At 48.6% G+C, this 15,049-nt stretch overlaps 1 long non-coding RNA gene across 1 annotated transcript; it reads right to left on the bottom strand.

Annotated features, from left to right (window-relative positions):
• Nucleotides 1-4,930: 4,930 nt before the first annotated feature.
• Nucleotides 4,931-12,894, bottom strand: LOC310851274. The gene is made up of 2 exons (XR_014567680.1): nt 12,733-12,894; nt 4,931-11,627 (listed from the first exon to the last, which is right to left on the bottom strand). It is a non-coding gene; the product is annotated as an uncharacterized lncRNA (long non-coding RNA).
• Nucleotides 12,895-15,049: the final 2,155 nt, after the last annotated feature.

Here is a 15,049-nt window from a genome sequence, read left to right as displayed (position 1 = left end):
GACCATTCATGGATTTGATAGGTCACCTGAATTGCAACAACAGAACAATGTGCAGCCAGCTAGCTATAGGCTGTGCTGCACTCTGATAGCACAGACCACATGTCTTGTCTATGTGATTAACAGACCTCACACCTGAATGAAGGACTCCATACAACTGGCAAATCATTCACTTTTGCCATGTAACATTAAAATGGAGCATGACAAGAGCTCACTAGCACTGTCGGTTGCATATTCTCATTTCTTTTCACACTTACCCCTGTTACTTACACAGAGTCCTTGGGATATGGCAGGCTATATGAAAAACAGAGGGCTGGATAGCATGTTCTTTAATGTCACAGAAAAACACACAACATCAGGTTTTGCTAAAGTGACCCTACTGTCCTCCCGTTCAGTTTCTTCTTGAGGTGGGATGGTGGACCCCCGATGTTGCTGAGATAGAGGGGATCAGTCATTTGATGGTGTCTCCCTTTGAGGAGCCTTAAAGGCACAGAGACACCTGTCAAACCTGCTCCCTTGGGTGGGGAAGGTGTAAAAGAATCCCAGCCTCCCGCAGTTTAGCTTGAAGTAACTAGTCATATCTCCCTCTATAATAAAAATGTAAGGATGTCGTACTTCATCACAATCTTGGATTTGGATGAAGTCAGGGGCAGGATCGCGGAGCAAGATTGAAGGCAGGTTGCACAAGAGCAGTGGCCATGGCAAGGGAGGGAGGACACTGAGCAGGGGAAAGTGGTTTTTTAAAACAACAGGGTTAAGTTTGACTAAAGCTGGGATGGAGAAAAATGAGAGGAAGTGGTACTTTCGAACAGGAGCAGAGGTTCGAGTAAGTACTATGGAATATTTGAAGGCTACACATGCTTTATCTGTCCCACAAGAGGCAGCTACGGAACGGAAGAGGGGAAAGTTGGGAGTGCAGTGATAGGGAGCTACACTGGAAAGAAGAAAATGTAGTTGTTTTAAATAATGACAGAAGTTTGTGGAAAGTGCTATTGGAGCAACACCGAGAGAAAAATGGTGCTTTTAAACAACGGCAGAGGTCCGAGTAAAACAGGGATGGAGCGGTACTGAGACAGGCAGGGAGGCCTTTTGCATGCACAAGTTTGGCAGCTGGAGGCAACTTGAGTGGGCCACACTCAGGGCCTCTGATGACTGCCTGTGGGTTGCCCACATACATGTGAAAGGATTAGTCCGTGTACCCAACCATGAGTACTTTGTCATTCTTGGTATTATACCACATGTAGTAAAGGAACAGGGACGTGGGTGGCACTGTGGTTTGAACCACAGAGTCTAGGACTTGCCGATCAGAAGGTCGGTGGTTCGAATCCCCGTGACGGTGTGAGCTCCCATTGCTTGGTCCCTGCTCCTGCCAATCTAGCAGTTCGAAAGCACGTCAAAGTGCAAGTAGATAAATAGTTACTGCTCCGGTGGGAAGGTAAACGGCATTTCCGTGCGCTGCTCTGGTTCACCAGAAGCGGCTTAGTCATGCTGGCCACATGACCCGGAAGCTGTACGGCGGCTCCCTCGGCCAATAAAGCGAGATGAGCGCCGCAACCCCAGAGTTAGCCATGACTGGACCTAGTGGTCAGGGGTCCCTTTACCTTTACCTAATAAAGGAACACCTCAAAGCTGAGCATGTCCAGTTATCTTTAGATGCTTCTCAGTGGTGTTAAAAACATTCTACTGCAGAAGGTCAGGCAGCATTAAGGCTCCCTTGATTAATGCGTAATGGCCCAATCAGGAAAATCCAGAAATTACCAGCTTGCTTAGAATAGGTTTTGATGTAGTGACTAGAAATCAGTCGCGGTTCATGCTGGGTTGGCGGGGGATGGATGGCAATTCCAGGCAGCCAGGGATAACTTTGGGCTGTGGGTCAACTGCACCTTTCAAGCTTCACGGCTGTGCCTCTGTGGAGGCCTTTAGTGGCCTGCACAGGAGCAGCTGAGTGATCTCTGTGGCTGGTGCAAACACAGCAATGGGAAAGCCTCTCTCAACCTCGGTTAAAGTACCGAAAACTCCTCGACTCAAGAGAGGAAGTACCATATGTGCCACTGCCACTGCCAATTCACAAGGGGAGCGTCTCTTACATTACTGATGTTTACTAGTGTAAATGTTGCTGTCTCTTCCCCCAAGGGATCCTGGGAACTGTAGGAGCTGCAGCAGGGAACAAGAAGTCCAGGGATCCTGAGAGAGAGACTTGTTGGTCCCTTCACAAAAACTACAGTTCCCAAGGGTTCTTTGCGAAAGCGAGCCCTAATGAAGATGCACATTCCCAACTTGGCTCAGGCCAATTTGTTTCTGCATTCTGTTGTCTCCGATAACCCCCCAAGACTGAGCAAGAACAGCTCAAGCAGAGCAACTTCCTTTTGGAGGAAGTTGTTTTCATTAGTGAAACTGCTGACACAGGCGAAGCCTCTGTGGTTCTGGTACTCAGGATAGGAGGTCATGCTGGACATGGAACATTCTAGATGGGAGCAGTATGGGTTCTAGCTCTGAGACCAGAGGTATATAGCACAAAGATCACACACCCTATCGGGCCGATGCTGTGCAAACCATTCATCTTAAGAGCATTTCTGTGAGTTTGATAGAATTGCAGCGTAAGATAGAATCCACTCAAGCAGTTGCTTTCTTCACCATTCTGGATGACCAAGACAGCCACAGTATTTCACCATGCATCTAGTAGTTTGTGCTACTGAGCCCCTTTGCTCCGTCCTGGGGGAACGAGGCAAGAACCCTGTTGTTTGGGGGTCGCAGGGGGTGGGCTACCCGCTCAGTTCCCAAGAACCTCACCTGTGACCTCTGGGCTTCCTCACAGGTTAAGGGTCTCAGGGACAGAGAGGATGCCGGGAAATGAGGAAGCAGGAAGGCAGAGAAAGGATAATGGGACTATAACAGGAAGGGGAAGGCAGGGGTGGGGAGGAGGTAGTTCCCCCATGTGACTCCTTAACCTGGGAGGGGGGAAAACAGGTGAGAGACAAGGCACCATAAGGTTAGCAAGACAGGAGTAAAAAGAGCAAGCAAACTTCCGTTCCTCAACTGCTGCTACACACAAATCATGGCAGGTCCTCAAAGTCTCTTGGACGACTCTCGTTCTCTAGTTTCATTTTTATCCCCAAACCCCCCCTCCTTCACCAAGGCAGGCAGCAAAGCAGAAGGATGGCAGTCGCTTTGGAAATGCAAGGAAGCCTTAATGACACCCTTTAAGTTCAGCTGAACTGGCTCAATTCTTTCAACGCAATTCTCTTTTTTAGCTTCCCCTGAAAATTAAAATACAAAACAAAACGCCCTGTTGCTTTTCTGACATAACTCATATCTAATTATCTGGCAGTTTGCGGGTTGGGTTTAAAACACAGTTAAAACATCTGGGTGAATAAAAAGGCACCAGAAATACCATAAGGAAGGCATTTGACCGCCACTGAAGGCAGGCTATGGTGCCACTGCCAAAAAGGCTCTCTCCTTTGGAGCCGCTCGGCTCACCTCACTTGGCACTCAGAGCAAGGTCTCTTTGATGCCATTTCTCTCACCTCACATCTTCTTAGTGGTCTTTTCAGTGCCAAGTAAATACCTTTTTATTCAACTCAGGCTTTTGAATTGTTTTAAATTCAGGCTGCTTTATGCAAGTAAGGTTTATATTATTATTAATTGTTGTTTTGTAATTATTACTGTATATTGCATTTTAAAATCATTGCTGTAAGCCATCCAGGGAGCTCTCGGTGGCTGCGTAAATAATCATCACCATTATCCAATTGCAATTTTGCCAGGGCTGGATCATTATTCTCAACGCCAAATATTAGGACATGGAAAGTGAGATGAACATGAAATTATCCTGAACACGCACAGAGTGTCCTCCCAGATACATGCGAGACCACTTAGTATTGGTAGCCAGCCCCCAAATATCTGAGAGCTGAAAGAAAAATTTCTAGGCCAAAGAATACAATATCCTGGGAAGCTTGAAGCCCGGCACCTCAAGCCTCCCTCTTAGCCCTTGGTCCAGTGGAAGCCAACCTTTTTATTCTGCCAGTTCCCACTACAACTAGATTTATTTAACTGCCAATCCTTCTGGGTCCATCTGATTTCTGCTTAGACAACACTGAAATTAATGGACCTAAATCAGTCGTGCCCGTTAATTTCAGTGGGTCTGCTCTGAGAAGAATGAGCGTTGGCTACAGCCCACTGTCACTTTGCAGTGCTATTACCTGCCCCAATTGTATGCAAGCAATCAGGATCGAAATGCAGCTAAGGTACATGTCCCACTGCCTCCCCTCCCTCCCTCCTGCCACCCACCTCTCCTAATATTCTGCAGCAGTAGCTTCCCACCTTTTCAGACCCAGGACGCACTTGTAACTCAAACATGCATTTGAGGACCCATTTCTTAATCTTTTACCATACAATTGCACAATGGGAAGTGCTCCTGTTGCAACCCACCTTGGATTAAGCCGTGACCCAAACCACCAACTGAAGACAGATGCTCTACAGCAGCTAACCATTTTCAGGGCAGAGCACCGCAGGAGTAATAGGGATGGGGGGAATGTGTGGGCCTCCCAGATACTTCTGGACTACAGCTCCTGTCACGCCAGGCTGGTGGGGGACTGGTGGTAGGTGGAGTCTGGCAACATCTGGGGGACACAGGTTTCCCATCCCACTTGTAATGTGTTACAGCCAAGAGTTGCTGAAAATGGACCCAGGAAAATGCAACCCCCCCAAGAAAGGTGGGAGTTTTACTACGTGCAACCAAAAGGGTGTGCCCCGAAGAAAATACAATCACAAAAGGGCAGAGAATGTGGTGGTGGTGGTGGTGGGGAACCACACTGAGAACAGGTAATGTGAACTCGAGAAGGCAAAAGAGAGCTTCAAGCCAGTTTCTAAATAAGAAGTGGAATCTTAAAAAAGCGTTTTTAAAAAGAGGGAAGGCTGTTTGGGAGGATATAAGCTGTTTCTTTTTTTTAAAGCATTGAACAAATATGAAAACAAAACCAGGCTAGGAAAGACACATTTAATTAAAAGAACTATTGTGGGAAATTTGGAAGTTCTGAAGGGCGCCTTTCTTAGAAAGCTTTCTAAAGGATGCTTTCAATTTGGAGAAAAGCCTGGGCCTGATCTCCATTTTGATAAGTGCCAGTTGAGAAGTTTGCGGAAAGTGGGTGGGCAAGGAGAAGCCACCGGGATGTTTCAACCTCAATATTGGGTAGCATATTATAGGTGGGACAGCTTCAGCCTGTGCCCGCTGTGCTCTTGGCATTTCTGCATTTTGGGCCTTAGTTCCTGCTAAGATTCCAGAGAGACTCCCTTACACTCTGGATAAGGGATGGGCCTACATTTCTGGAATGTTCCAGCATATGCCAGAGGACACAGAACTGCGCCTGTCCCCCTGCTGCTGCAAATGGTGAAGTGAATTTCAATGCAGTCAGGGGGCTGACTGCTCTGGCCGGCTCAATCTCTGGGTAGGCTTCAAGTCAGGGAAATGTGCTTGCCCAGAAAGTTCAAGAGAGGCTCTGGGGCCCTGTTGAACTCAGCCCTTGTGTGAGAGGACCACCCCCCCAGCCCACCAAGGCACAGACTGCCCTCCTCACGGAAAACCAGCAGCTTGCTCAGGGCTGAGTCTCCACAACTGTGGTTCTCGTGGCCGCTGTTTCAGCCCCTGATTTTGTGGCAAGCTGTCTGCCTCGTCTGCTGCCAATGGGCATTGATCTGAGGCGACGTGAGAAAGTGGCAGCGTCTGCTCGGGGCGAGCACATCGGCTGACCCACAAGCCGAAAGAAGCAGTGGGCACCTGACTGCAGCCATCATGTGAAACAGTCCTTGGTGGCCTTTGAGAAGTCCACAGGGAGCAGCGCCACGGAGACTCGCTGGGTTAGGCGAGGGACACTGATCAGGGCCGCATGGAAAAGCATAACCAGTCAAGTCTGAGGGAGATCTGGAGCCCAATCCTTGAACACAAAAGGGTGTTTCTCCCCACCCACCAACTCACCTGGTCAGGGTGTGTTTCTTGTTGCTGTCTCTGGGTGCAGGCGTTGGGCAAGGTGAGCCAAAAGCCACATCACGAAGGGCTCTGTGATACAATAGGAGAGACACCTGCACCAGCACATTTGTGTTTTCCAAAAAGTACATCTAATGGACAACCCAAACCATCTGCAGGTAACTCCACCAGCCTCCCCAAAGCCAGCAACCACGTACACAAATCTCTCTACGGCCAATTCATGATGTAAGCACAACACACACACACACACACACAGGCACACATACACCAAACTTCCTTCAACCCAAGACTGTGCTGGATACCAGTCATCTTCCAAACATGCTATGATGCAGACACTCCAGGCAGAGACAGGGTCCAACTCCCCAACAGATACTTGTGCTTGGGGTCTGTGTTATGTGAGCATGTTCTGTCCAAAGGAATACCAAGGATTTGAACATTTGCAGCCACGGCATGCACAGCAAACACGCCTGCCTGCTCCTTCGCACTCACACCCCGGGCACACACAGGCTCACACGTGTTTCTCCGCACAGAGATCTCTTTCATGCATTCACCTTGACATTGATACCACTGCCCGCAAACCACGCCATCCTCTCCGCAAACAATACCCTCTTTCCGTGCACTCACAGACCTCTGCCAAGCTGCCCCTTTCAAGCATGCTGCCTCCGTGGTGCACAATGGATTGATTCATGGCACACGCATGTGGCATGGCACACACACCCCTCTCTCCTTGTTATACGGAACTTGTGCCACGTAATTCCCATTGCTTTCAACTTGCCAAATCCGGCTCACCCTACCGCACACAAACAGTAGTTATACATGCACACAACGGAAGGCGATCTGTGACGAATAACCTTAAGAACCGCTATCTCAGTCTTTCTGTTCCCACACCCACCCACACCCAGCTCCCTCACATGCAGATTTCCCCCCTCCTCGACCAGTCCTGGAGGACTCTTCCTCTCTGTGTGTGCATTTTTCCCCCTGAGAGAAGAACCCAATAGTGTTTTCAAAAGAGGTTTGTGTATATCTGAGGATGGGAATCCCTTGGGTGGGTGTGGCCCCCGAGGCATGTGTGCACGCACATGAATCATTCCAATGCGCATACAGCATGTCCATCTTGTATTTTGGAGTAGGGGGAGGCAATGTTTTTTTTTGGGGGGGGGGGTCATGCATTGGATCCCTCAATGAGGTCATGGGTCCACGGGTGTGTTATGTCAGGAAGTGCCCACAGGGATGGTAGCAGCTGGGACCTCTCTAAGAAACCCCCGGTTGGTTTGGCTGGGTGGGAGTGATGGGGACACTGCGCATGCATTTCGCCTTCCTTGGAGAAAGACACACATGACATATGAAAGAAAGAGAGAGAGAGAGAGAACAAGAGAGATGCCCCAGGTGGCAACTGTTGAACCCCAGAGAAAGAGTGCTTCTCTCTGTTCTCATCTTTGCTTCCACTTGCCCCTGGAGGGGGCAGGCAGGATGGAAATTTAGCATTCCACAGCTATCGGGGCTTCTCATCTTTCTAAGGAAGGTGAGTCGCCTCCTCCCACACAAAAACCCCACACATTCCCCCCTTCCTCACCATCAAACTTAAGGTCATCAATCTACCTGCCAATCCCCTTCACCACCCAAGCTTTGTGCGCAAAGGCTGACCCATCTCCCCTTCTCCCTCTTGCCCCTGACATGCCACCTGTCCCCCCACCATCCTCTCCAGCACCTCTGCCTCATCGCCTCTCTCCTCCTTGTTGCTCTGTGTCAGCCCCTTCCCCTCCCCTTATTCTTCATCGCCTGTTTCTTGCACTCACCCACCCAGCCCCTTTCCTCCAGCCTCCATCCTGGTCCTCCTTATTCCCTTGCCAATTCCCTCCCTCTCCCACCCCGCAGGTCAGGGCTGGTGAACTCCCCATGCAGGGAAGGTTAACCTGTTCTGGTCCTCTTCTCCTTCTGCCCTCCTCGCTTGCCATCCTCCATCCTTGGCTTTGGCTGTGGTTCACGGGTGGTTGTGCCTATTGACGGATGCTCTCCTCTTTCTTCCTCCCCATCATCGCTTAGCTCTGGCTGTATGTCTCTCTCTCTCTCTCCCTGGGCCGCTGTCTATGCTGTAGCAACGCAATGCGGCTGTTGTCTGGAATGGAACTTTATCAGACTTGCCTGGATCCAGACGGCAGGGAGGGCGGGGAGAGAGAGAGAGTGAGAGAGGGAAGGAGGGGAGAAGAGGGAGCGGCGGAGAGGGAGGGAGGGAGCTGGCTGGGAAAAATTCAAATGGCAGCAAACCGAGACAATAAGCGGCAGGTGAGCTAGGCAGGTGGGGCTGAGCCCAAACAGACCCACGCCACACTCTGCGCCCATCGGACAAGAGCGTGCAGCGCGGCACAACGCGGCTGGCAAATGCAAGGCAAAGGACGCAAGCCACACCACATGGACCAAGAGCCAGACATGCCATGTTGCATGGCCCGCCACAAGTCAAGAGCATGCCAGCCACGCATGGCTGCTTCGCGTGAAAATGACAAAAAAAGTGCCGCAAGGCACAAGCCGGAACCATCCGTGCAAGAGGAATGGTTCCTCCATTTTCAGGGGCAGTGTATCTTAAATTACATGGGGCAAATGGGCATGGCCCGCACTATCATGATCGTTGCTGAGCACCGAACGCTGGAGACAAGGGACCTTTGGTCTGCCCCAGAGAGACATGCACCCCCATGTTCACGTTTGAAATACACACGCTCTACACATTAAGTGTACGCATGAAGCACAGATGCACCACAAGCATGTACGTACCTAGACAACGGCACGTGAGGCGCAAGGCAAATGGCCCGTCTGCGAATGAAGCAGCCCCTCCCATGCAGGCAGCTGCCCCCGCCCCAAAAAGTGCAGGCCCAGTGCCCACAGGTACAACCCTTAAAACATAAATAAATTGGTACTTCCCAACTCCATGCATTGCTTTTGCAAGGGCTTTGTGTTGCTAACAAAGGCTACATCTCAGAATATAGCTTCCACACCACGCCAGACAGTCGCTCACAGCACAAACAAGGACAATTCAAGCAGTAAAACAAAGAGCTGCTTCAGACCACACACTATTTCCCAAAGGTTACAAAACACAACCCGATCTGCGTATTCCTGTGGTTCTGTAAATGCGTATTGCCCTCCATGTGCGCAGAACCAAAAGGTCACTCCCCCAGGATCATGCTTTAAAATAAAACAAGATTGCAGAATAATTTATCTGGAATAAGTACCCCCTTTACACACACATACACCTAAGTCCTGCACACAGAATCTCTTCTACTTTGCTCATCCACTGCCAAGGGAACGTAACACAAATCCTTCTCTGCCCAATTGAGTGAACACAAGGGGTGAACACAGGGGGCAGCAGAAAGGTCGTGATGTGCCTCACCACAACTTAGCGCAAGGGGCAACATGCACAGCGGACATCTTCACACGCCCTTAAGGCCAGGCATGAACTTGCCTCCTCATATGTGGTCCCGGGCTTCTTCAGTGCCCTCTGGTTTCCCCTAATGTGACTCACAAAGCCATCTGTTGCTCCCATGTTGCTTGCGCAGCACATAGCATTTGAGCACCTCACATAAAGAGACGGCGCCATTCTTTCCCATCTGGAAAGGCCTTGCATGCCACCCTTGGGCGAAGGGCAAGATGAAGACGCAACAAATATATCTCCAGCACCTGCACGCCTTCCCCTGTCTTTCTCCTAGGCTCAGTATCATTTTTTACAGCTGCTCCAGACATCCACCTTGCCCACCTTTCCCCACTTCCTCTCCAAGGTCAGCTCCATTTCTCAAACCCTTTTACCCCCAGAAGCCTGGCATCCCTTGCAGGTCAGCACCTGCAGAATCTTTGTCTTTAAGCTTCCTGCACAATACACATGTTTTAACACAAATGAAAAAAAAACACCAAACTATATGTGTACGGACGCAACACACTCTCACACCAGAAGACCACTGAGCATGTTCCAGCCGGTTGTGTGATTTACACAAACAATGGCCTGCACCGAAAGGCAACTGTCACGCAAACCTGCAGATTTGTTCTACATAACGCATTATGCAGAATCGGCAATCTTGAGTCTTTAATCGTGCGGTTTCCGCTAGCCACAAGGAGTCCTGCAAGGCACTGGATCTTCATTCCTGACCACTGAAAATTGTATTCAGCAACCTCTCCAGCCTCTGAACCTAGAGAAAGATGTCTGCCTCCGGCCCCAAGATTTCTGAAGATATAGGGTTGCCATGTATCCTAGTGAGGAGTGCCTACCTCCCTCATTATTAACTTTCAGGAGGAATTTGAAAACATCCCCATTCACCCAGCCATTTGGCGGCTGAAGAATGCTGTACCTGCAACCCTCGAGAAAACACTGGATGGAAGTATGTGGATTAAACCACAGAGCCTAGGGCTTGCCGATCAGAAGGTTGGCGGTTCAAATCCCCACGACGGGGTGATCTCCTGTTGCTCGGTCCCTGCTCCTGCCAACCTAGCAGTTCGAAAGCATGTCAAAGTGCAAGTAGATAAATAGGTACCGCTCTGGCAGGAAGATAAACGGCATTTCTGTGCGCTGCTCTGGTTCGCCAGAAGTGGCTTAGTCATGCTGGCCACATGACCCGGAAGCTGTACGCCGGCTCCCCTGGCCAATAAAGCGAGATGAGCGCCGCAACCCCAGAGTCGGTCACGACTGGACCTAATGGTCAGAGGTCCCTTTACCTTTAATATGCTCCTGAATGTCTTTTGCTTGGTTTTTGTTTTTAAACTCTATATCTGTTTGCTGATAACAGTAATAATGATAATAATTTACAGCTAACAGTTCTCTGCTTGAAAGGCTGGCTGGACCAAGTATGGTTTAAAGATGAAAAGCCAAAGTTAAGGGTGGGCAGGAGGGTCTTTTCCACTTCTCCTGTAAGTTAGCAGTACCCAGAAAGTGGACTGAGAAGACACACGAGTCACTTCGTTCCCCCTATGCCACAGTAGGGTCAAATGCATTTAACTTCCATTTAAACTGCAGTGCTTGCTTCTACATTTGCACCTATCCATATGAATTAGCAGGTGCACATTTTATGCAGATCTGTCCCCTCCTTTTTGGCAATGCACAAACAGCAGCCCCCCTTAAAAGAAGGACATTTCAAAGAGGGGTCGCTGCTGGCGTGCAACTTTCTCCTCCAACCAAATAGGTGCGTAGACGAAATAAATGTGTGTGTGTGTGTTGCACCACACAAAGAGGAGCCTCTCTCAAACCATTTCCAGGTCTTGTGAAGCCGGTCTACAGCTTTAGGCGCGTGGCTCGCCTTCCGGTGCCCCACCCCATGTGAAAACTACAACAGGGAGTTTCGGAGGTTAAACCAAATCGCTTCCGGCGACAGGGAGCCACCTTGCTCACTACTCACCCTTATGGCGGCTGGCGCCCCGCTGCCAAGTGGACCAACTCGGATGGTGGCGTTGCCCCAGGGAAAGCTAGGAGGCTGTACAGTTATCTCCTGGTGGTGTTATTCTAAACCATACAACCTACTACCTCAACACGAGGCCACGCAGCAGGAGTTGGAGGAGGAGGAGCAGAGAAAGCTTCCCAACCAGGTTTCGTCTGGAAATGTGGCAGGACCCACAGCAGGAGGAGACAAGCTGCGCCGCAGATTGAAGACACCAGCCATTCGTTGGCTAGGAGGAAGTCCAGCTGCAGGAGACAGAGGTTTTCACACAGCCCTACCACCAAAGAGATAGAGGCCAATTTCGCCCCCTCTAAGATCATAGAAACCTACTGCCTTGAGGAAATAGAATGGGTTTTCTTCTCAGATACGCTTGGCTTCCACCCAGCTATATGTAAGAGAGAGAAGACCTGGCTTCAGGTTTTCATGGGCTTTTGGATAAGAGGCCCTTAGGGATCCTTCTGGTCCAAAATCAGGCTTTCCCTTATCCCTGCATCATCACAGGCAGCCTCAAAGCATATGAGATACAGGGAAGAGGCTTCTGGGGCAAAGGCTGTTGCTTCTAGGCAGCATTTACAAAATCTGTGCCTATAAATCGGAACGAAGATCTAGTAACTCGCATGCCTGGGAGATCGCAAATTCCCTAGCAGGGAGGATTGGCGAGGGGGTCTGCAGCAGCTTCTGGGGTTTGGCAGGTGCCAGCCCTGCCAACTGCTGGTGCTGGTCATGGGGCTGGCTGGCAGGGCTGTGCCAACTGCTTGCTGAAAACAAAAGGAAAAATATCTTCCCAGGCAGTCCAAATGCTGCAACCTGTTTAAACTAGCCAGTAGGGCAAACGTTCGCTGTTTCTCCTCTGCATAATTTATTCTATTTATAAAGTATCATCATAATTGTTATTAATTTTTGCACCACTGAATCTGGATTTGCTTAACATAGGGAGCAGCGTGGAGCTATGTAGGGCACTTGAAGGCCTGTCTGCCCCCATTCACTAAAATCTTACACAACAACCTCTCTGGATTCTGGAATTTCAGCAGGCATCGCCACACACTTCCAAGCATGTGTTTTTTTTAGATGCATATGGACTAGGATCTTGCTCTTTTTTTAAAAAAAATACAATAAACAAAAGCTGAGGTTCTTGGGAAGCTAAATTCCCACGTTTTGTGCTCTCCTCTGCCCTTTCAGCTGAATGATTCCAGAGAACGGGGATCTGGAAGTTGTCACACTGCTTGCTTTTGCTGCAGGGACATCAGCTCTCGCCAACTTTCTGGGGGGTCCTTATCTAAGCCCCAACACTAGAGAGAAGGTCCGGGTGCAACAGCGTGTCTGGAAGTCCTGGCCAAGGTCGACACATACCCACAGACTCGAGCTTGTGTGAGGCAGTCGTACCGCAAGTTCGGATCTACGGGTTTATGGCAACCGGCAAAACCACGGCAGGAGCTGGGTGGACTATTGCCTGGAAAAGCTGAAGAGGCCTGCGGCGCAGGGCAGAAAAACCTGCAATGCTATGAAAGAAAAAAAAAACACTGGAATTTGTGCGAAAGAGAGAAGGAAGAATAAAGTGAATTTCTTCAACACAATAACTACATGTTTACTTACAGCTAGAATTGCTCTGGAGTATATGTGTTAAATACTATGAATAACAGTTATATTCACAATTGGCAAATAGGGAAATGGTAGTATTTCTTCTTTTTAACCTTTCTCTACTTTCTCTTTCTCTTCTTTTGGATTGGGTTTCTTGTGTGATCTTTGATTTTTGGTGGCTCTCTTAGTGGTATTCACTAGTGTTCTTAATGTCCAAAAAATTATATTTGTGATAAATGAAGACACGTGCAGGGGGCTGACAGAGAGAAGAGGAAGGGGGCTGTATGAGAGGCAGGTCAGAGTGGCTTTTCTCAGGGGGAGACTAAGGAAGGGGGAGCTCTCTCAGGTGGGAGGAAGGATGATTCAACTCTCTGTATGTGTGAAGATTAAGATATAACAGTGACTGAGCGCTACATAGGTATATTTATAATTTTGTGTTTTATGAGGATTGTATGAGGATTATTATTGTGTTTTTATTTTTTCTCTCCAGTTTTTTTTCAGTTTGATGTTTGTTTTTTTATTGTTCTCTTTAGTTTAGTTTGAATTTGATGGTATATTAGGTTGAAACCTTTAATAAAATTTTAAAAAAAGAAAGAATTAAATTAGTTTCTTGTAAGCCTATGATCTGAAGGCATAGAACACAGCAACAGTAATGAAGCTAAGCAGGTGTGATTCTGGTCTGTACCTGGCGGAAGGCCCCAACTGGGAACCTCATTGTCTGATGCCATGAGTTCCGTGAAAGGAAGGCTGGCTATTGTAATAAGATGATCCACTGGAAATGTCCCACTGCCAAGGTGCTGATCAGAGCACCTGTCCAATAGCTATTGTCTGCCACTGACAGATAAGGCCAGCAGGGCTCATCAGCATTAAGAGTGTTTGAAAGGGCAGGCTACCAGGCAACACTTTGCTAAGAACCTGCCATCCTCATGGGAGAACTAAGAGCATATCCCAGGCCAGCTGTGAATTCACGGCCTTGGTCCAGTATACCTGAAGGAGTGTCTCCACCACCATCGTTCTGCCCGGACTCTGAGGTCCAGCACCGAGGGCCTTCTGGCGGTTCCCTCACTGCAAGAAGCCAAGTTACAGGGAACCAGGCAGAGGGCCTTCTCGGTAGTGGCACCCGCCCTGTGGAACGCCCTCCCACCAGATGTCAAAGAGAAAAATAACTACCAAACTTTTAGAAGATATCTGAAGGCAGCCCTGTTTAGGGAAGCTTTTAATGTTTAATAGGTTATTGTATTTTAGTGTTTTGTTGGAAGCCACCCAGAGTGGCTGGGGAAACCCAGCCAGATGGGCGGGGTATAAATAAATTATTATTATTATTATTATTATTATTATTATTATTATTATTATTATTCACCACCATGCAGTCTTGGAACTGGCTCTCATAGTGGTGGATGCACAACTATGGACATGCTGTTCGGATGCCTGATTATCATCTTCCAAAGCAACTACAGTGGTACCTTGGTTCTTGAACATAATCCATTCCAGGAGTCCCGTTGACTCCTGAAACTGTTCAAAAACCAAGGTGTGGCTTCCGATTGGCTGCAGGAGCTTCCTGCACTCAATCGGAAGCCGCGACGGACATTTGGCTTCTGAAAAATGTTCGAAAACCGGAGCATTTCAGAGAAAATGCACAAGGGGGAGCTCTTTCGCCACCAGCATTCTGCTATGGTGTTGTAAGTTTAACCAGATGATAACGTAACATGTTTTATCTCAGACACCTTACTGTGCTTCAAAATAATAAAATAATCTAATGTAATGCTAGAGGTAGTTGTTGAGCAGTGTTTAGGCTTAATATTTATGTGTGTAACCCAAATGAAACGTCATTTTACACACACAAACACAGTCTAGGAGTCTGAGCTAAAAAAATGCCAATCTTATGGCATTAGACACATTAAGGTGATCTGTACAAACTTGATTTCAATCACCTTGGGGTTGTTGGGTTTCTTTGTTGGCGGGAGGGAGAAGGAACAAGGAATGCAGTTCCTGGAATTTTATTTACTTATTTTAATCATCAGTATTAAGTGGGCCCAACCTGGGCAACAAGGGTGTTGTTAGGGGGTAGCCAAGGGGGCCTGAGGCTTTT

The sequence above is a fragment of the Podarcis gaigeae genome (assembly GCF_964106915.1).
Source record: "Podarcis gaigeae genome assembly, chromosome: 8".
NCBI classification, from domain to species: domain Eukaryota; kingdom Metazoa; phylum Chordata; class Lepidosauria; order Squamata; family Lacertidae; genus Podarcis; species Podarcis gaigeae.
This window is presented reverse-complemented; position numbering and strand designations above follow the sequence as displayed.